Below are 20,286 nucleotides of genomic sequence, written 5' to 3'. Positions count from 1 at the left end.
TAGATATGCTAGTTTGGCTCCCTGCATCCTGGCAGCTGAGGCAAAAAGGGAAATCATCACAATGGGCCACATAACTCTGCCTGAGTGACTCGCGGAAACTCACCACACTTTCACAGTGAGAAGCAGGCAGCCTCGCTGGCTGGGGGGAGAGGCACAGGGCGTCTGGCTCTGTGGTTGGCTGGCTGCCCCTTCCCAAACATTTCTACACTGCCCCTCGGTCATTTCCAGCAAATGGACACCACCCCCCGGCCCTGCTGGCCCCAGCCTTTCCCCCTCACTGTTGGTATCATCTTCCAGATGCTGGATCAGTCCTTAAAGGGCATACTGCCCAGCACCCAGTCCCCCTTCTTCTGGAAAGCAACCCAATTTTACCATTCTCACCTGCTCACAGCACACACAATTTGGATCTTTATTAGTCCATTTTCATGCTGCTGATAAAGACATACCTGAGACTGGGTAACTGATAAAGAAAAAAGACGTTTAATGGACTCAGTTCCATGTGGCTGGGGAGGCCTCACAATCATGGTGGAAGGTGAAAGGCACGTCTGACATGGCAGCAGGCAAGAGAATGAGAGCCAAGCAAAAGGGGAAACCCCTTATCAAACCATCAGCTCTTGTGAGGCTTATTCACTACCACAAGAGCAGTATGGGGGAAACCGCCCCCATGATTCAAATATCTCCTACGGGGTCCTGCCCACAACATGTAGGAATTATGGGAATTACAATTCAAGATGAGATTTGGGTGGGGACACAGCCAAACCATATCAGATCACACTCCCTGGAGGATTACTTGAACCTGGGAGGTGGAGGTTGCAGTGAGCCGAGATGGCACCACTGCACTCCAGCCTGGGTGACAGAGTGAGACTCCATCTCAAAAACAAAACAACAAAACAAAACAAAAAACACATTAAAATTACAAGGCAGTGGCACTCTGCACCCATGAGATCGGCAAGGAGCTGTCCATGTCGATAATACCTGGTATGGACAAAGAAGAGCGGGAAAGACATCTCACTGCTTGTTTCTAGGGTCATACATCCTACCAGCCTTCATGGAGCAGTGTAACAAAATCCAGGAAAACTTGAAACGTGTACTTACTGCAGCCCAGCAGTTGTGGGTCCACAGAGGTATCCCAGAGAAGCATTCGAGTGGGTGTCCAAAGAATCAGAAACGCCAGCTTAGGGGTTCCTCCCCCAGGCAAGTTTGGGGAGCCCCACCATCAGCCTCCCAGCAACTGTGTCCCCTCCTGCTGCCATAGGAGGCTCCTCCCTCCCTGCTCCTAGCAAGACGGTTTACCTGCCTGTTCACAGCCATGGTTCTCCGCACACCCCACCAGGGCCCTGGGGTTGCCTCTGCTTCGCATTGGCTTTCCTGGCCTCTGGTTCCAGAGTGGCACTTGAAAAATATTAATGCCCCAAGTTGGAAAACCCTGGAGCCAGACGAGGGGCCTCTGCATCAAAGCCAGACCACCCTCCTCAACAGGGATCAATAACCTGGAGCTGGAAGTGAGTTGGGTTCAGGAAATAAGCGTGACGTTGGATCCGAGCTGCCAATTAGCCTGCAGCCCCAGCCCCTGCCGGCAGGCCTGTTTGCTCAAGGTGATGGTCAGCTTGTGGAGGCTGTGAGCTTTTTATGTGCCAACCTGCGCCCTCTTGGCCCCTTCGCCAGGCCATTTAGCTATCTAAATCAAGACATCTCAGTCCACAGTGACTGTTAGGTATTCACGTGCAGGGCCGCCTTTCCTCCCCTTGTAATCTAAATCTAATTTATTGGCCCAGGGACATAGGGAGCAGCCTACGCACGTAGTTGGTGTGCAGTGAAGAATATAATATACAACCTTCCGGTGTAATAAGGCTCTTTATAGAAGGTATTATGTAGGGTCTGGCTTGGAGCGCCAACAAAGCCGTGATTAATTCCTGCCTGGAAAATATCCACAATGCAGCCCTCAGAAGGCTCCGTGGGGACGGGAAGGGGGCTTGGCGCCTCTGAATTCTCACGCTGGTTTTACATCTGGGTGGTTTATAAGATTAGATGTGCTTAAGCTCCCTGAGGGCAGGAGCCCTGTTTTATGGGCACCACTCACCCGTCCAGCCATGATGAAAGGTGTTCAATAAACTCTCGCTGAATTAATCTGGATGGAATTGAAGTGAAAAGTTATTCTTTATGCACTATGACTTTGAAGGTTGGCTTCCTCAGCCGACGAGGAATGCTGCCCACCTGCTTCTAAAGCCCTGCTAAGCAAGCTGGCACCTCACTGAATTGCTGTTGCCAGTTGGCCAGAGACAAACTCTTGATCTGTTGGGGCCTCAGTTTCCACTTGTGTGCTGTGGGACAGTGGTGTCCCCAGGGTAAGAGTAAGGGTCACTTGGAGGACATTCATGCAACATTCATGGTACTCACTGCCAGGTGCCCATCTTCCCTGCCAAACACTCAGGGGCACACACCTGACTCAGTAATCCATTCATTCATTCATTCATTCATTCACTCAACAAATATCACATCTCCTTGATTCTTAGATGCACAGCTTTTTACATCACGTGTCTGAAACCAGGACATCTTATAACATTGACATCCATGGCATACGCCAAAGTCATAAACTGAGGTCCGTAGCCGAAATTCTACCTATCATCTGTGTTTATAAATAAAGTTTTATTGAAACACAACCATGCCCATTGGCTTTTGGACAGTCTCTGGCTGACTGCATGGCAGCAGCGGGGTTAAGGGTTGCAGCAGAGATAGCACGGCTGCAAAGGCAGGAGTACTGACACCCTGGTCCTTGATAAGGTGGTCCTTAACACCCTGGTGGTTAAGTCCCTGCAGTGGGATCTGTCAGGGGAGTGGTTACAACCAGTATGGTGGCTTCAGGCACAGATAATGCTGGATTTCAATCCTAATTCCGCCTCCGATCAGCCACATATCCTCCGGCAAGCTACTGTCTGAGTCCCAGGCTCTGAATCTGTAAATGGGGATGTGGAGAAGAGGAAATAAAAGCATAGACAGGAAGCACTGAGTATGGCGCCTGGCACATGGGAAGCACTCAGCATGACAGTCGTCTCCTCCATTATTATTATATCATTGTTATTGTTATTATTATTATTAATGCATGCCAGGCACTGGGCTGTAAGGGGTGGGGAGAGAAAGCATGAACAAAACCACCTCTCTGCTTACAAGGTGAACTTGACAACCCAGAGCACAAGACGGAGAAGCAGGAAAGTGAAATATAGAGAGGTAGATCCTGTGTAGAGGATCCCAGGGGCGGTCACTGACCCAGCTGACAGGTAAGTCAGGGAGGGCTTCTTGGAGGAGGTGATGTCTACACTCAAATTGAGGGATTCCTAGGGAGGAGCCAGTGTTTGAGCTGAAGGTAGGGGTCTTGAGAACCTGCCAGCCCTGGGTTTCAACCCCTAATCCAGTGCTTCCTGGCCGTGCAATCTGAACTAAGTTCCTTATTCACTCTGTACTTCTGTTTCCTCAATTATAAAACACGGATGATGACTACAACGATGACGGCTTCTACTACTACTAGGAATAAGAATAACTATGCCTCCCTCCTGAGGGGACTTAGCAGCAGTGACTGCACAAACAGTTATCTGTCATTTTCTATTTGCCTGGCTCTGGGGACAAGGGAGGAAACAGACATATGCCTCGTCTTTGGGAAGGGAAGAAAGCAAATAAATGAGTAAAGAAATGCACAATCATACATTTGGGTAAATGCTCTGAAGAACAGATGGAGTGCGGTGATAGAGCGTGGGGGAGGCAGGATGGAGTGGGGTTGAAGACAACAGACGAGGGCGTGAAAACACTCAGAAGGGTGCTGGGCACAAGTGGCAGGTTTAGCTCAGCCCACAACCCCGGCAGTGCCCTTGTCCACCACCCCTTGCCTCTGAGCCCTGGAGAGCCAGTCCAGCTCGGTCCCTTACACCCGTTCATCACATCGCTCCCACTGACCGGAGGCGCCAAACCAGCAGCCCAAGAGTGATGTCCCCCGCACAGACAAACTTCATTTGTCTTGCTTGCAAATTGTTTTCATTTCAGAAGTTTGACTTTACTGCTAAAATTTAAAATCCAGAGAGAGCTCATAAAAACCCCCAATTTCCAGCTTATGCCTAAAAAATGGGAAGATCTGGCCATTCTGGACCACTTTCTCTCCTGGCATGAGAAATCTAGTTTGCCACACTCCCCACCCTTCCCTTATCTCATACACCTGTCTGGCGCCCCTCATTTATATTAACTACTTGCCTGGCCCCTTTAGGTCCCTGAGTTTGCAGCCCCTACACCAGATGCTGGAAACTCCACTGGAGCTGACCTGTGCTGGGTATGACCCATGGCCTCTCACATCCACGTCCACGCTTCTCTACTTTTGCTGGGCCCCAGGAGGCCACTCCGTATGGACCATTGGCAGGCTCCTGGGCCCTCTGGCCAGAAGAGGCACCTGTGGGAGACCTGGGGGGATTTACTCTCCTGGCTGTCTTCTGGCCAGGTGGCACTGGCTCTGGATTGCCTTGCTAAAGGCTGCAGCCCCTCCAAGCGCTCCTGCCATGGAGTCACCCTCCCAGGGCTCTGGCCATGGCTCCACCCCTGCCTTATGTCCCTGGAGTGGGAACCGCGCCCGCCATGATGAGTCCTCCTGGACTGCACCATCCCTTCACTGCTTTTTCTAAGCCCTGCCCACATCTGCACACCTTTAATCAAATCTCCTCAAATGACGCCACTCCTCCCTGGCCTCTGATCCAGGCCCACCAGCCCCGGGATCGGGTACACATAAGGTTGGGCGCGTGGGCGGTGCTCAGCACATGGGGCGGAAGGAAGGGATGGACTGCTGCAACCGTGCTGTCTGGGTTTCTCCTAAGACTGTGTCCTCAACCAAGGAGCTGGTCACCTGTAAACCTGACTCTTCACCAACAATCCCTCTGCCACCTCATCAGACTCAGGGCGGAGTCCCTAGAAATGTCTCCCATCCAAGAAATTGCATCCTTCCTTTCCCTAAATTCGCTGGACCACTTCAAATGCACGTTTCATCTGCTCCTAGAGTGCATCAACAAAGCCCATTTTCAATCATGTCGGGGACATGGTGCCAGCCCTCATTACCAGGTCTCCAGGAGGGAATCACAGCTGGCATCAGTGTTTCAGCATGGCCACAGAAAGCCCGTGGCAGGCGCAGTCAACGTCGTGGCCTGCGTTGTGCGGCCTTTGCTAGCTGACAAGCTGAGTTATCACAGAGGCAATGAGGCCCGGACACCTGGCCCGGATGAACGATTTCCTACACCTTCGAGGTGGGAAATAGATGAAAGAGCACCGCCCCTCCCCTGCAGCCCCCTGGGTGTCAGGTGTCCGCAGAGCCTTGTTCCCCAGCCTGTGCTGTGTCCTCCCAGAGGCTGAGCAGCTTTTAACCAAGTCATGGTAGTGACAAACCTTGGCATGTTCAGTGCCTACTGCATAGGGTTCGCTGCTGGGCTGTCTCCATTTTACAGAAGGACTGAGGCTGGAGTCCACATGGCTCACTCCGAATCACAGAGCTAGCTGGAGGAAGAGTAGCGGTTGAGACCCCCCAGCCTGCAACTGTGGCCCACACTGGCCATGATTCCCTCGACCCCTGAGGGAACCAGCCCAGAACTGCCTGAGGGCCTCTGGGAGCTTGGGCTCTTCTTGGAGACCCTGCCTGTCCCACTGATGCTGACGAAGAGGCCAGACTGTAAGGCAGTGAGATGTGAAGCTCAATACCCATCCACGGGTCCCACGAGCCATCTGCAGATATCTGCTTTCATGACGCTCCTTGGATGGCCTTGGGGAGTTGATGGAGGTAGAGACGAGGGCAGCCTGGCATGGGGGGAGATGAAATTCCGACACTAAATAACCCAAGCAGAGCAGCTGCTCCATTTCTGCAGGAGCAGGATGCGAAATGAAGCATGAGCTTGGGGACGGCTCCTCCAAGGCGCCTTGTGAAGGACATTAACCACGCTGGAGTCTGTGCACTCGTCCCTACATTGCACAGCTATTGAGCACATACTAAATGCTAACCTGTGCTAGGTGCTGGGACTGGAGACAAGCAGACAGAGGCCGTGCCCTCAGGAAGCTCTCAGTCAAGCGAGGGAGCACGGACAGTAACAGCTAAGGTCCCGTCCAGGCCAGGGCGATCTGTGCATGGCAAACGTTGTGATGGCAGAATCTGGTATTCCAAGCTCCAGAAGGAGACTTATTCCAAGATGCACATCCCAAACAGCAAACACGCCTTAGAGAAAGCAAAGGGAATGCCAGTCTTTCACTTGCATCTTTTCATAGACAACAGTAAAAGCAGCATCCAAGGGAGCCCCAGTTCACAACACAGAAAAACATTTCTTACACCTATTTCCTCTCCCCAACTCTGCCATCCCGCATTTCCCTAAGACTCTTATTTGCTTAACCTCCATCCCCAAAACTCACTCTTGCCCCAGCACTCCACAGCTCTTTCTTCTTCCTCTTTACTTTCTCTCCTAGCTCTTTTTTTTTTTTTTTTTTTGAGATGGAGTCTCACTCTGTCGCCCAGACTGGAGTACAGTGGCGCCTCCCGAGTTCCAGCGATTCTCCTGCCCCAGCCTCCTGAGTAGCTGGGACTATAGGCACGCGCCACCACCTCCAGCTAATTTTTGTATTTTTTAGTGGAGACGGGGTTTCACCATATTGGCCAGGCTGGTCTCGAATTCCTGACCTCGTGATCCACCCGCCTCAGCCTCCCAAAGTGCTGGGATTACAGGCGTGAGCCACCGCACCCAGCCTTCTCCTAGTTCTTTTAAATGCAGGTTTGCAGCCTCTCCCCAAGGAAAGGAAGGGGCACTTCTCTCCTCCTTGCCGCTTTCTCAGCTCATGCTGTGAACCTTGGTTTGTAGAAGGTAGCCACGCCGCTCAGTTTACCTGGCCAGTTCTGGCATGCCCCTGGTGCCCTGACAAAATGTTTAATAGCTCCTCCTTTCACTCCCCAAAATGTCCCAGTTTGATCAGTAAGTTACATAGTCTCTCTATCAGTATATCACCTCCTGGTGAGGCACATCACCTCCCCCAAGCCCTCTCCATATATGTCTCCTGATATCATCCTCTTTCAAGACAGCCTGCTCTTCCCCCCACATGGGGCTTCTTACTTTGAAATTTATTTTTCAAATTGTTTGAGGGCAGGAAATCTGTTCCCTTTTCCACCTACACTAGGACCTACACAGTGCTTGGGACATTGTAACCCCTAAATACATATTAGTGGATGGATGGATGGATGGATGGATGGATGGATGGATGGATGGATGGGGAGATGGAGGAAGGGAATGAGGGAGGGAAGGAAAGATAAGTGGCAGGATGGTGGGTGGTGAGATGGATATGTGGTGGGAGGAATGGTAGAAGGGATAGATAAACGAATGGGTTTTAAGGAAACCAGTTAGGAAGCTAGTGAAGTCATCCAAGGAAGAGAAGGTGGTGACCTGGGAGGAGTTGAAGATGGAGATAAGTGGGCGATTTTGACATGTCTTCTGGAGATGGACTCAAATGGACTTGGCCATGCTCGGTGAAGAATGGACACGAACTCAGGCTTCCTGCTTGGATCCCCACCAGAGCCTTCACTCCCCAGGCATCTTACCTGAGAGGCAACATCTCCGCTGTTTCTTGAAGTAGCAGCTTACTGTCATGAAAATAGTTTCAGAGGCGAACTGGAATGAATGACCTACACCAGATCTGGGAAGCAGGGCCTGTGGGCTGGAAGAGGCAGGCCTCCAGAGTGGCCTCCACTGGCCTTGCAGGCACCTCTCAGTCACTCCTCCTTAAAGGCACAAGAACCATTCCTGGTTAATAAAGAGTCCTTAAAACCCTCCAAAGGTGGAACACCACTCCCACGACACATCATCAAAAGTTAAATGGAAAATCTGGGATCCCATCTATCCGCACAGAGCTCAAGCACCTGATGTTCAGAGTGAAGCGAGTGGCCACTCTGAGCCTCCATTTGCTTCTGTGTAATACAGAGATCATAGCAGTACCTGTCTCCCAAGGTACTGGTTGGAAGATAACGTGGAACGCGGTCACACAAGGCTCCCGGCAGTGCCTCCCTGACCCATGCGGCGACTGCTGTTTGTTCTGGGGCTTTATACACATATTTAAGGACATATTTATTTTATCCCTGTAACCAGCCTCCAGGCTGGTCTTTCCCTTTCCGGTTTGCTGGTGAGGAAACTTATACTTGGAGCACCCCAGCCCCTCTCCAGTTTTGTGCAGCCAGTGGAAGTGGTCACTGTAGGCCCCACATGGATGGGCCAGGTTGCTGTGCCCAGCCCAGACAGGATCCGATGTGTTTTGCTTTCTGAGTTGATCCAGGACAGGAGCCAGCACACTCTTCCTGCGAAAGACCAAACAGTAAACATTTTTGGCTTTGTAGGCCGTCCAGTCTCCATGGTAAGTATCAAACCCTTGTCCCACAGAAGCAGCCATGAGCAAGACATCCACAAATGAGCGTGGCTGCATTCCAATAAAATTTTATTTACAAAAACAAGCCCAGGCCAACCCCTGCTGTATCACAGAGAATGAAAATTCTTTAGGTGTACATTTTGCTTCAGATATCAGTTGTCGGGTTTGTTCGCATCCAAGGGTTACAAGTGGGCAGTGAAAGCAGCCCATGTCCGAGTGTTTTCTGTGGGAAGGCAGTAGGGAATTCCTCCCTGACATTTCTCCTGGGGAGGAGGCTGAAGTGGGTTTTCTGATTGAATGTTAAGCTCTCCAAATTGCTATACCCATGGAGACATTTTCTTCCTTCCCTCTCTCAGCGTCTTTTGGAAGCACAAATCACTCTTTCTTTGTTGGTGGGCGGTAAAGGCAGCAGGCCAGGGGATTGAGAGACAGGTCACTTCCCAGAATTACTCTGTGGCCACCATCTTGGAACCACTTTCTCTTGGGAATACATGGATGACGTGAATAAACGTGATTTTCACTAGGAAGAAGGTTCAAATGTGTTCTGTAAAGGGGCATGTTACTTCTGGATGCCAACTTGCTTCCTAGAAATGTTTTTTTCTGGCTGAGCATGGTGGCTCACGACTATAAATTCCAGCACTTTGGGAAGCCGAGGCTGGCGGATCGTCTGACGTCAGGAGTTCGAGACCAGCCTGGCCAACATGGTGAAACCCCGTCTTTACTAAAAATGCAAAAATTAGCCAGGTGTAGTGGTGGGCGCCTGTAATCCCAGCTACTCGGGAGGCTGAGACAGGAGAATCACTTGAACCCAGGAGGCAGAGGTTGCAGTGAGCCAAGATTGTGCCACTGCACTCCAGCCTGAGTGACAGAGCAAGACTTCATCTCAAAAAAAAAAAAAAAAAAGGTTTTTTCCAGAAGGTAGGGCTAGGAGGTGGTAAGGCTATGACTAAACCTTAGGTCTTCTGTCATCTTTCCATTGAGCTAGTGGCTTCCAAAGCCATCATGCGTAGGTAGCAGGAAGGAATGGGGTAGACAAGGGGAGCTGAAAACGGATTTTTTTGAATTCTGGGCACATTTATAACAGAACTGTAACTGTATAATGTTATGGTATCACTTAACTGACATGTCTACTTTGGAATGTTTATAACTACCGTAAATCAAGAGGCCGCCAAGCCAGGGAGCGGCCACACATAGACATTCCAAGGAAAACATATAAAATAAATAAAATAATCACACCATATCAACATTCCATTCCCGGCTAGAAAACGGAAAATGTAACTGCCCCTGCAAAAATGCAAGCGCCCAGGGATGAATGTGCTCGGAGCCGAGGCAGCTGGGGCCTCCTCACGAGTGCTCAATAAAGATGTCAAGTGGGAAAAGGTTATGAAGTCAGTAAGAACAAAATGTTTGACCCCATCGAGCAGTCCCGGCCCTGCTACCTGGGTTTGCAGACCCTATCACCAGCGTTCCTTCTTAGGGTCTGTGGGTGGCTGTGATTGTCTGCATTGCAGGGGTGTGGCCAGAACAGTTTTTGTGACTTCCCTCTTTATGACTTCTGTCCAATTTACATTATCTAAAGAAAAATAAAGATTTGTTATCCCCAAGGCATAAAATTCTGCAGATTTACAAACTGTTGGATTTCTGACCTTAGTGATTGTTTTTGGGCTTCAACTACTTTTCTGTCTTGACCAGTGGCTTGTAAAGTACACATCAAAATGAATTCTGGCTAGATAAACATCTGATCATTAAAATTGTGCAGGTCTTTGGTTTGAAGGCAGCCGCCGTAGCGTTCTTAGGACACCTGGTACTTTTCTTCACTCCAGACTCCGGGTGCATGACAGCAGAGGCACAGCCATGAATCCTAAAACTGTAGGGGTTTTTTTGTTTTGTTTTTTAAGTGGTAGCAAAACTCTTTTGAGCCATCTTTCTTGTCTTAGAGCCTTTGAGGTATGTACAAGCTTGGGTAATAAAAACTACCAAAAGTTAAAAATTAATAACCACAGGGATTCATCACATCTTGGAGGACTTTGAAGCAGTCTTCCTTTCTCCCAGGAGAGGACCTTCGCTTTCTGACAGCACTGGAAGAAAATGACCCAGTCGTTTCACCTAAAATCGAGAAGGCTGTTCGGAGGTATTTTGTAGACATTCCACTTTCGTCTTTTTGAGTTTAATGTTTCTTTGTTCATTGAATGAGGCTGGGGTCTGACTGATGACCCCTACCCTTGGGGCTTCTCAAATGAGGGTTCCATCCACGATCTGCACAGACAGCAGGATTCTCTCCCCTCTGGCCCTCCCCCGAACGCTTTGCTCCCTGTCCATGAACGGGAAAGAAAGGATGCCTGCAGAGCACTCCATTTCCAAACAGAACAGGCAGGGATGTCACTTGCAGAATTCCAGATGTTGATATTTGTGTTATTGGATCATAATTACATTTCACAAAAAAATACTGCAAAGAAAAAAAAATGACTGCTCCCTAGAAGTGAGATTTATTGTCCCTTTCTGTCCTTTGTCTGCCTCCTCACGTGGCCTCGTCCCTCACTGAGCCTGTGGTGATTTATTATTTCGGGGATCCCAGAGGGGACACAGCACTGCCTTTCTGTAAAGGTCACGCAGTGAAAGCAGGCTTTATCTGGGTCAGAAGTTGCTTCAGACACCAAGGGGAAACCCTGGATGAAGTTAATCAACACCCACCGCATGGCAGGTCAGTGAGCCCACGCCAGGCGGGAGAGGGTTGACCTCGTGGTGGTCGGATCTTTGCACCACCAGCTGCTCTCCAGATGAAGACATTGATGTTTTCATATCATTTGTGGTTCTGATCTGATCTCCTCTCCCAGAAGAAATCCTAAAAAATTAATGCTCTATGGAATGATGCTTTTAAAAAAGTTATTTTGCTTGGACCTTTGTTTTTCTCCCTTAGATGAGGGGAGGGTGGACCTCACATTTCTCCATAGCCAACCTCTGATCTGCAAGCTGAGGTCCCGGGGGTACCCAAGTCAGAGTTCAGGGCCTATTGAGCATGACCCACCATGCAGGCAAAAAGGAAAAGGGAGCCAAATGACAACTCCGACTTGCCCCACACTTCCAGTTACGAGGCAAGTGCCCTAAGGCCACCAAGGCACCCGCAGGAGTTGTCCGAGGTGACACTTCTAAGCTTTGGCAGCCTTGAAACCCACAGCCATACCAGCCATGTCTGCGAGGCTACTACATGCGTGACCTTGGAGGAGGGAGGGCGTTTCATCCACACTCAGAGGGCCAGGACCCACGTGCAGACGTTTCAGTTAACCAGCACACGCACTACAGGGAGCATCCGCAGGAAGACTGTTCCGAATCAGAGGGTCCCCAACCCCCCGAAACTCCCCTTTTTCTCCAGTTAAAGGGACACAATCAGGTGGGTAGAGCTGCCCGGGAAAAGCCTCTTACACAATGACAGGAGGGAACTGGTGTGGGCAGTAGAGGGTTCCTGCAAATCGTCCTTAATGCCATTAATAAATGCCCACAAAAATCAAACGCAGCGTTGCCCCTTCCTTGGCTTAGGAAAGAGAGTTAAGAAAGATCATCAGCAGAAATGTGCTGGCCCGTGTAGGTCTGGGTCTGGGACTGGGTATCCGGGGCCAGGGCTGGCAGCCTTTTGTGAAACTAAGCTGGGGGCCCCAGCCCCCCGGGCACTCCGGATGGAGCTCTCCTGCGATTCCCAGTGGCCCGACGGCGTGGGCAGAGGAACACGCCGGGATCAGTACAATTATGGTGACTGACTGTCTGCAGCTCAATATTAATCTTTCAAAAAGGCTCTGCTTTGTAGGGAAGGTATTAGGTGGCTCCGACAACTTCTTAAAAACGTTCCTCTTTCTTTATAGAATGTCAAGTGAGATTTCAAAGGGGAATACGTCATAACTGAAGTATGTTTTCCTTAGGGCAATAAACCACCATTGAATTTACACGCCTGCCCCCCAGACCTCTGGATTTCTAGCCAAAATCTTCATCTGTTTTTCAGAGAAACAAAATTAAATAAAAAAAAAACAGGTTGGGGGAGGTGTTTCCTTCAAATACAGGGAAGGCCCCTCCTGGGTGGCAGAAGGAAAGTTAGGCAAACTTTATAAATCTAGCAGGAGAGCTGTTTTTGGCAGTGCTGGAAAGTGGAGTGGGGTTTTTCTGTTGGCCTCACTTAAAACATCACCAAATGGGCCCCCCGATGGCCCCGGTCTACAGAGGGGTGGGTGGGCGCCCGTGTGTGGAGGAGGCAGGCTGGCTCTGGCTCTGGACAGCCACCATCCTGTCTAAGCCCCTGCAAGGAGGGTAGAGTGGGAGAGGGTGGGAGTGCATGGGGAGGGAACTCTGGAGTTAAGTAAGGAGCAACAGCTGCAGTCCGGGGGAACAAAACGAGGCAGGCCCCGATGGATTTCTCATCAACCATGTGGGAGTCATTGGCAAAGGGAAGTGTCCACACACCCCCAGCTCGACCCCCTCCTGCAGCAGCGCCAGCAGGGAGACTCCACGAGTGAGGCAAGCTCGGTGCAGAGATGACCCCCATCCAGGGCCGGTGGCCAGGAGGGTGGCAGGTGAGGGCTCTCTGGGGGAGGAACGGATGTCTTGGGAGACCACAGCTGTGCAGCTGGGAGAAACAGCCAGGGGCTGTCGCCTGCTTTCTGCTGAGAAATGGGACTCGCCCAAGGTCACAAAGTGAGTTAGGAAGAAATAATCAGTTCCTGGCTCTGTCCCTAACAAGCAGAATCCTATAAAAAAGAAGAAAATGACTCTGGGGATTTGAACAAAGAAACCAGGCTATAAATCCACTCTCCACACAGCTGCCAGTTGATCTCCCTAAAATGCAAATCGGATGCGGCCCCGCAGCCCTGAGATGCCCTTCAGAGGCATCCCAGGACCCCTGGGAGAAAGACCTGAATCCTTATCCCTGCCCACAGGACCAGATGGTTCTCAGCCCAGATATCTGGACCCACTGCCAACCCCTCTGTCTATACCCCAGGCATGAGGCCCCCTTGGAGTTCTCTGTTTTTGTCTCTCTCCGTCTCTCTCTCTCTCTCTCTCTTTCTCTCTCTCTCTGTTTCTCTCAGCCAGAAACTCATTTATTTAGGCAAAAACGATTTCTCAAGCCTGGCCTTGATACCTGGCCTCATTCTGAACACTCAGGATGCGATGGTGTGTACACAGTCCCTGCCCTCATGGGGCTTCCAGTGACATGAGGGAGGACATTAACCAAATCATCACGTAGATATTTTAAATGTAAATGTATGGGCCGGTGCAGAAAGGTGCAGGGGAACTGAAGGGCATCTAAGAAGAGGCCCTTCTTTAGAGACGGGTTGGGGAGATCTCTGGGAGATGCAGGGTGACTGCAGGAGGCAGGAGGCTCAGGCGAGTCTGAGCCTGGAGCCTGAGAGGAAGGAGGCCCCAGTCCAAGGGGAACAGGGCAGAGCGAGGCATGATGCCTCCTGGTCTCCAGGCTCCCGGCCTTCCCTGCTGTGGGTGCCACCCGCTGCCCCACTCGACACTCGCCTTCCCGACGGCCCTAAGGCTCAAGTCTAGGCTGGGGCTGTGAGTCATGATGGACCATGACAGGTCACAGGCACCAAGCCCTTCAAGGGCAGCTGCCCCTCTTCCCCGCCCCCTTCATTCCCTCTACAACCTGTGAGGCAGGTGCTGGGAAACTGAGGACAGGAGAAGATCAGAAACTTGCCTAAGTTACAAATCTAGGAAATGGCAGAGCTGGGATTTGAACTGGAGGGTGTGGGGTTTCTGACGCTTCTTTCCCTGCCCTCTCCTGCCTTTCATCCCTGCACCTCAGCACCCACGCATTGGCCAGTCCACAATTAACACTGGAGAGAATGAGAGGAAGCGAATGAATGAACAAGCCACTGAGGAAATACGGTTGACTCACACTTCTCTGGGTGATGGCTGGGCCTCTGTTCACAGGGCCTGTGGTGTCCCCAGGCTGACAGGTGGAGGTGGAGTCTCCTGGAGGGGCAGGAAGGAAGCGGATGCTGTCAAAGCCGTAGAAGACACAGTGTCTTAGCTAATTGCCTGGCCTTCTGAGAAGTCGCACAGCCACGACCAGCCCGGAGGTTGAGCTCCACGTTGAAGAAGAAATGTTAATCAGCTCTTAGGGATATGAAAGGATGCCCTGAAACCCACTGACAGCCTCGACAGGGGCGTGGGCTGGTATTGATCAGGAGGAAATCTATTGTTTTGGAGGAGGGCATGGTTACAGGAAAGACAATGTGTTCAGACTGTAAATTCAGGGGTGAGGAATAGATGAATAGGAAGAGAAGTTGATGGAGAATGGAGAATACACATCCTCACCTGTCAAGACAAGGCGAGCCAGGACCCAGCCAGGTTTGACCAAATGAGCCGGGCACTAAAAGGCTCCATGCCCAGGTGCATGAGGTGCTCAGTGCTGCCAGAATGCAAATAGCCACAGGCAGATGGGGACCCCACAACTAGAGGCAGTGCCCTCTGAGGTCCAGCCAGCCCCCCTGCAGGATAGAATGAGGCCAGGCACAGGAACAGGGGCGGCTTCACGGGCACACGGCTGTGCAGCCTCACAGGGCCCCATGCTCAGCAGAGGCCCACACTTGGTTTAATATTTTTTGAAGGAGCAACCTTGCATTTTGATTTTGCACTAAGCCCTGAAAGTTCTGTAGTTGGTCCTGCTTGGCAGGGAAAGCAGTGGACAAAGAGGACATCTTCAGGGATGGATGACAACGGTATGCTCAGGCACACTTGGGTTCTGCCGCCTGCTTTATGCCTTCCCGATGCACCCATGGGGCCATGGGGCAAAGACTCACTGGGTGTGTGTGATTTCACATTGCCTCACGAACCTGCCGCTAAGGGGGTGCACCTGGGAGACAGTGAAGCGCATCTGCCTGTAGCTTGGGTCACCTGTCTAAACTTACTACTAATTGTGGCCACTTATTCCCAGTGAGGAAGGCTGAGACCTCTCAAAGGTGAGCAGAGGGGCAGAAAAGAGCACTGGGCTTCAGAGGACCCCTTATCTCCCGGGGAAGGGAGAATGCCCCTGGACAGCAGCAGGAAAGCTGGAAAATCCATCCTTTGTCCACTGCCTGAGCCTGGAGCCCTTCCCGGCCCCTCCTGCAAGGGAAGGTAGCTGAGACTTCACAGCGAATGGCCACTAGTCAGCATGGCCTTCATTGCATGAGCTGCTTGCTTCCCAAGATCATTGGCATGAGTCCCCTAGCCAGGGCACCTGGGCATGGTGCCTTCCAGTGCCCACTCACATGATCAAACCCAATGCTTGCCCTGGCATTCAAGGCCCTGCATAATCTAGCACTGCATTCATCTTCCAGCCAGTGCTCTCCCCTCATCTCCCAGGTCACCACTGGGCTGGTCCCCTCGAGCACTTCTCACTGGGCTTGTGGCTTTTCTCTACTGCCCAGAACCTCCAGGTTGGAATTTTGTTCCACCTCCTCTGGGAAGCCTACCTGCCCCGCAGCTTTCTCCCCCTGCCCTCTCCCTGCTCGTGTCTGTCTGTGGGCAACATGGTGCCAGCTTCTGAATTCCCTTCATACTGTTAGCTCCATGATCAAAGAACACACTGGAGTCAAACCTACTTGAATCCCAGCGCTGTGCCAGAGCTGACGACCAGTGGTAAATGAGAGTGACAGTCCCTCCCCAGCAGACAAAATGAGGTAATGCTTGCAAAAGGCATAAAGAAACGAAGGTAAGACAACAGTAAGAATGATAGTCAGTGTCCTTGCTGGTATGAAAAACATAGCAGATCAAAGGCACCATTAAAGAAAGGCAGCTACAGGCCAGGTGTGGTGGCTCACGCCTGTAATGCCAGCACTTTGGGAGGCCGAGGCGGGTGGATCACGAGGTCAGGAGATTGAGACTATCCTGGCTAACATGGTGAATTCCTGTCTCTACTAAAAATACAAAAAATTAGCCGGGCGTGGTGGCGGGCGCCTGTGGTCCCAGCTACTCGGGAGGCTGAGGCAGGAGAATGGCATGAACCCAGGAGGCGGAGCTTGCAGTGAGCCAAGATTGTGCCACTGCATTCCAGCCTGGGTGACAGAGCAAGACTCTGTCTCAAAAAATAAAGAAGGAAAGAAAGGAAGCTATAGCTATAATCCCAGCACTTTGGGAGGCTGATGCAGGTGGTTCACCTGAGGTCAGGAGTTCAAGACAAGCCTGGCCAACCCTGTCTCTACAAAAAGACAATAATTAGCCAGGCATGGTGGCGTGTGCCTGTAATCCCAGCTACTCAGGAGGCTGAGGCACGAGAATCACTTGAACCGGGGAGGTGAGTGTGCAGTGAGCCAAGATCATGACACTGCACTCCAGCCTGGGTGACAGAGCGAGACTCCATCTCAAAAAGAAAAAGAAAGTCAGCAGCTACAGATAGAAACATTGACAAAAAGTTATTCTGACAGCCTGCTGTCAGACAAGCTAGAAAAACTGTCTAAACCGGACACAAGCACATAAAAAGACATAGCAACCTGAGACCATGAAAGACCAACACAGCCATAGACCCGCAAGGGACCAGTGTGGCCACAGCCTACCTGCAAGGACAATAGAGTTTATGACCAGCAGTTCTCTGACTGCCTTCCATGGTGGTGCATGCACCATGCAGGATGGCTGAGTCAAATGACAAGAATATATTTAGCTTGTTAAGAAACTGCTGACTTCTTTTCCAACCAGCAATGTAGGAAAATTCCAGCCCTTGGCCGGGCGTGCTGGCTCACACCTGTAATTCCAGCACTTATTGGGAGGCTGAGGCAGGTGGATCACCCGAGTTCAGGAGTTTGAGACCAGCTTGGTCAACATGGTGAAACCCTGTCTCTACTAAAAATACAAAAATTAGCCGGACGTGGTGGTGCATGCCTGTAATCCCAGCTATTCGGGAGGCTGAGGTGGGAGAATAGCTTGAACCCGGGAGGCAAACGTTGCAGTGAGCTAAGATTGCACCACTGCACTCCAGCCTGGGCAACAGAGCAAGACTCCGTCTCAAAAAAAAAAAAAAAAAAAGAAAAGAAAAGAAAAGAAAATTCCAGTCCTTCTACATCCTCACCAACACTTACTGTTGTCTATCTTTTTAATTTTGGCCATTCTGGCGAGCATGGTGGTATCTCACTGTGCTTTTAATATTCATTTCCCTGATGATAATGATGTTTAACAACTTTACATGAATCGTTTATTACTAATTAGTTATCCATATGTCTTTTTTGATAGAATGTCTTTTCAAATCCTTTGCCCATTTTAAATATGGGTTATTTGTCTTTTTATTATTGAATAGTAAAAGTTATTTATGTATTAGAGATAAAAGTCCATTACAGATATGCGTGTTCAAATATGTTCCCCCACTCTGTGTCTTATGTTTGATTTCCTTAACCATGCCAGCAGTTCTTTTTTTTTCTTTATTTTTTCCAAAAAGTTCCTTCATGCCCCTTTTTAATCAGTCCCCTTCCTCCACCCCCTATATGTTTATCTTTTCTGGAATGTAAATATCTTATAAATGGAGTCATACACTTTGTAGCTTTGTAAGCCCAGCTTCATTCACTCATCATAATACCTTTTATATTCATCTGAGTTGTGTGTATCAGCCCTTCAATCCTCTCTGACATTGAGTAGTTCCAGTAGGATTCCATCATATGGCTGTGGCACAGTTTCTTTACCCATCCATCAGCTGATGGATATTTGGGTTATTTCCAGTTTTTTGCCATTATAAATAAAGCCACTGTAAACATCCACGTATATGTTTTTGGACACATATGTTTTCATTTCCTTCGGATAAGTACATACAAGTGGGATGCTAGGTGTTATGGTAGATGTATATTTAACTTTATAAGAAACTGCCAGGCCGGGCGCTGTGGCTCACACCTGTAATCCCAGCACTTTGGGAGGCCAAGGCAGGAGGATTGCTTGAGGCCAGGAGTTCAGGACCAGTCTGGGCAATGTGGCAAAACCCTGTCTGTACAAAAAATACACACACACACAATTAGCCAGGTGCAGTGGTGCACGCTTGTAGTCCCAGGTGCTTGGGGGGCTAAGGAGGAAGGATTCCATGAGCCCTGGAGGTCAAGGCTGCAATGAGCTGTTTGTGCCACTGCACTCCTGGCAGTGATGCAAACTGGGTCTGAGTGACAAAGTGAGACCCTGTCTCAAAAAGAAAAAAAAAAACAAAAAACTGCCAAACTACTTTCCAAAGTGGCTGCATCATTCAGCCTTCCCATCCACAACGTAGGTAAGGTCCAGTGGCTCTGCGTACTCACCAGCACTTGATAATGTCAGGGTTTTTATTTCCATTTTTATGCTACGATTTATCTGGGTGACTAGTCCACATATTGCCGAGACCACCTCTGTTGGGGAGACCCTAACCCAGCGGCGCTAGAGGAATTAAAGACACACACACAGAAATACAGAGGTGTGAAGTCGGGAATCAGGGGTCTCACAGCCTTCAGAGCTGAGAGCCCCAAACAGAGATTTACCCACATATTTATTAACAGCAAACCAGAAATTAGCATTGTTTCTATAGATATTAAATTAACTAAAAGTATCTCTCACGGGAAACGAAGGGATGGGCCGAATTAACTGTAGCTGGAACACGCCCTTAAGACACAGATCGCTCATGCTAATTGTTTGTGGCTTAAGAACGTCTTTAGGTGGTCTTCCACCCTGGGCCGGCCTGTGTTCCTTGCCCTCATTCCCGTAAACCCACAACCTTCCAGCTTGGGCATTAGGGCCAAGGGCCATTATGGACATATCACAGTGCTGCAGAGATTTTGTTTATGGCCAGTTTTGGGGCCAGTTTATGGCCAGATTTTGGGGGGACTTGCTACCAACAGCGCATGCTTTAAAAGGAAGAGTGTTCTGATGCTGTTGGGTGAAATGATACTTAAAATGTTCATTAAGCCAAGTTGGTTGATAACATTGATCAGGTCTTTTATATCTTTACTGATTTTCTTTCTACTTTTATCAATCCAGGGATGTTGAAATTTCCAACTATAATGTTAGATTTGCCTATTTCTCCTTCCAGTTCAGTTGTTTTTGTTTCAAGTATTTTGAATCTCTGTCATTTATATGCATACACTTAGGAATGTTATGTCTGCTTATGAACTGACCCTTTTTTTTAACTCTGATAATATTTCTTGTTTTTAATTCTCCTTGATGAATACGGCCGCTCCAAGCCTATTTTTGATTAGTGTTTGCATAGCATATCTTCTTCCATCATTGAACTTTATATCTTCATAGTTACTGTGGGTTTCTTGAAGATAGCATATAGTTGGGTCTTGTTTTTATATCCAGTTTGATCATGCCTGTCTTTTATAATTGGAGTGTTCTCAGTATTTGTATTTAATGTTACTGATATGGTTGAATTTATAGCTGCCATCTTGCTAATGGTATAAAGCATTTTAATGATTCCATTTCATTTCCACTGTCAACTCATAAATTAGACCTCTTGTTTAATTTTACTTTTACAAAATTGCATCTTTAATTACATAGTCTTCCTTCAAATAATATTATACCACTTTCATACAACATAGGAAATAATAGATTTCCATTTTGCCCTCTCATTCTTCCTGCCTCTGTGGTCATATCTTTCACTTGTTATACATCCCACTACACATTGCTATTGTTTATGTTTTAAACAGCCAAATCTGTTTTAAATTAATTTAAAAATGAAAAAGCATATTTACATACATATTTGTTATTCTTTCATTTCTTTTGTAGATCTAAATTTCTATCTGGCATCATTTTCTTTCTGCCCTAAGAACTTCCTTTAATGCCTCTTGTGGTGTCAGGTTTCTTCTGATGGATTCTATCACCTTTTTTTTTTTGTCAAAAAAGTCATTATTTGACTCTCACCTGAAAAATATCTTTGATAGGTATAGAATTCTAAGTTGACAA

At 49.2% G+C, this 20,286-nt stretch overlaps 1 long non-coding RNA gene across 1 annotated transcript; it reads right to left on the bottom strand.

The window, feature by feature from the left end:
- Positions 1–2,627: 2,627 nt before the first annotated feature.
- LOC141407945 (uncharacterized) lies at positions 2,628–9,230 on the bottom strand. Its single transcript, XR_012419579.1, has 2 exons — positions 7,592–9,230; positions 2,628–6,226 (listed from the first exon to the last, which is right to left on the bottom strand). It is a non-coding gene; the product is annotated as an uncharacterized lncRNA (long non-coding RNA).
- Positions 9,231–20,286: the final 11,056 nt, after the last annotated feature.

This window comes from Macaca fascicularis, chromosome 10, assembly GCF_037993035.2.
Source record: "Macaca fascicularis isolate 582-1 chromosome 10, T2T-MFA8v1.1".
Taxonomy (NCBI): Eukaryota; Metazoa; Chordata; class Mammalia; order Primates; family Cercopithecidae; genus Macaca; species Macaca fascicularis.
Note: the sequence above shows the minus strand (reverse complement) of the source record. Positions and strands in the feature narration are given on the sequence as shown.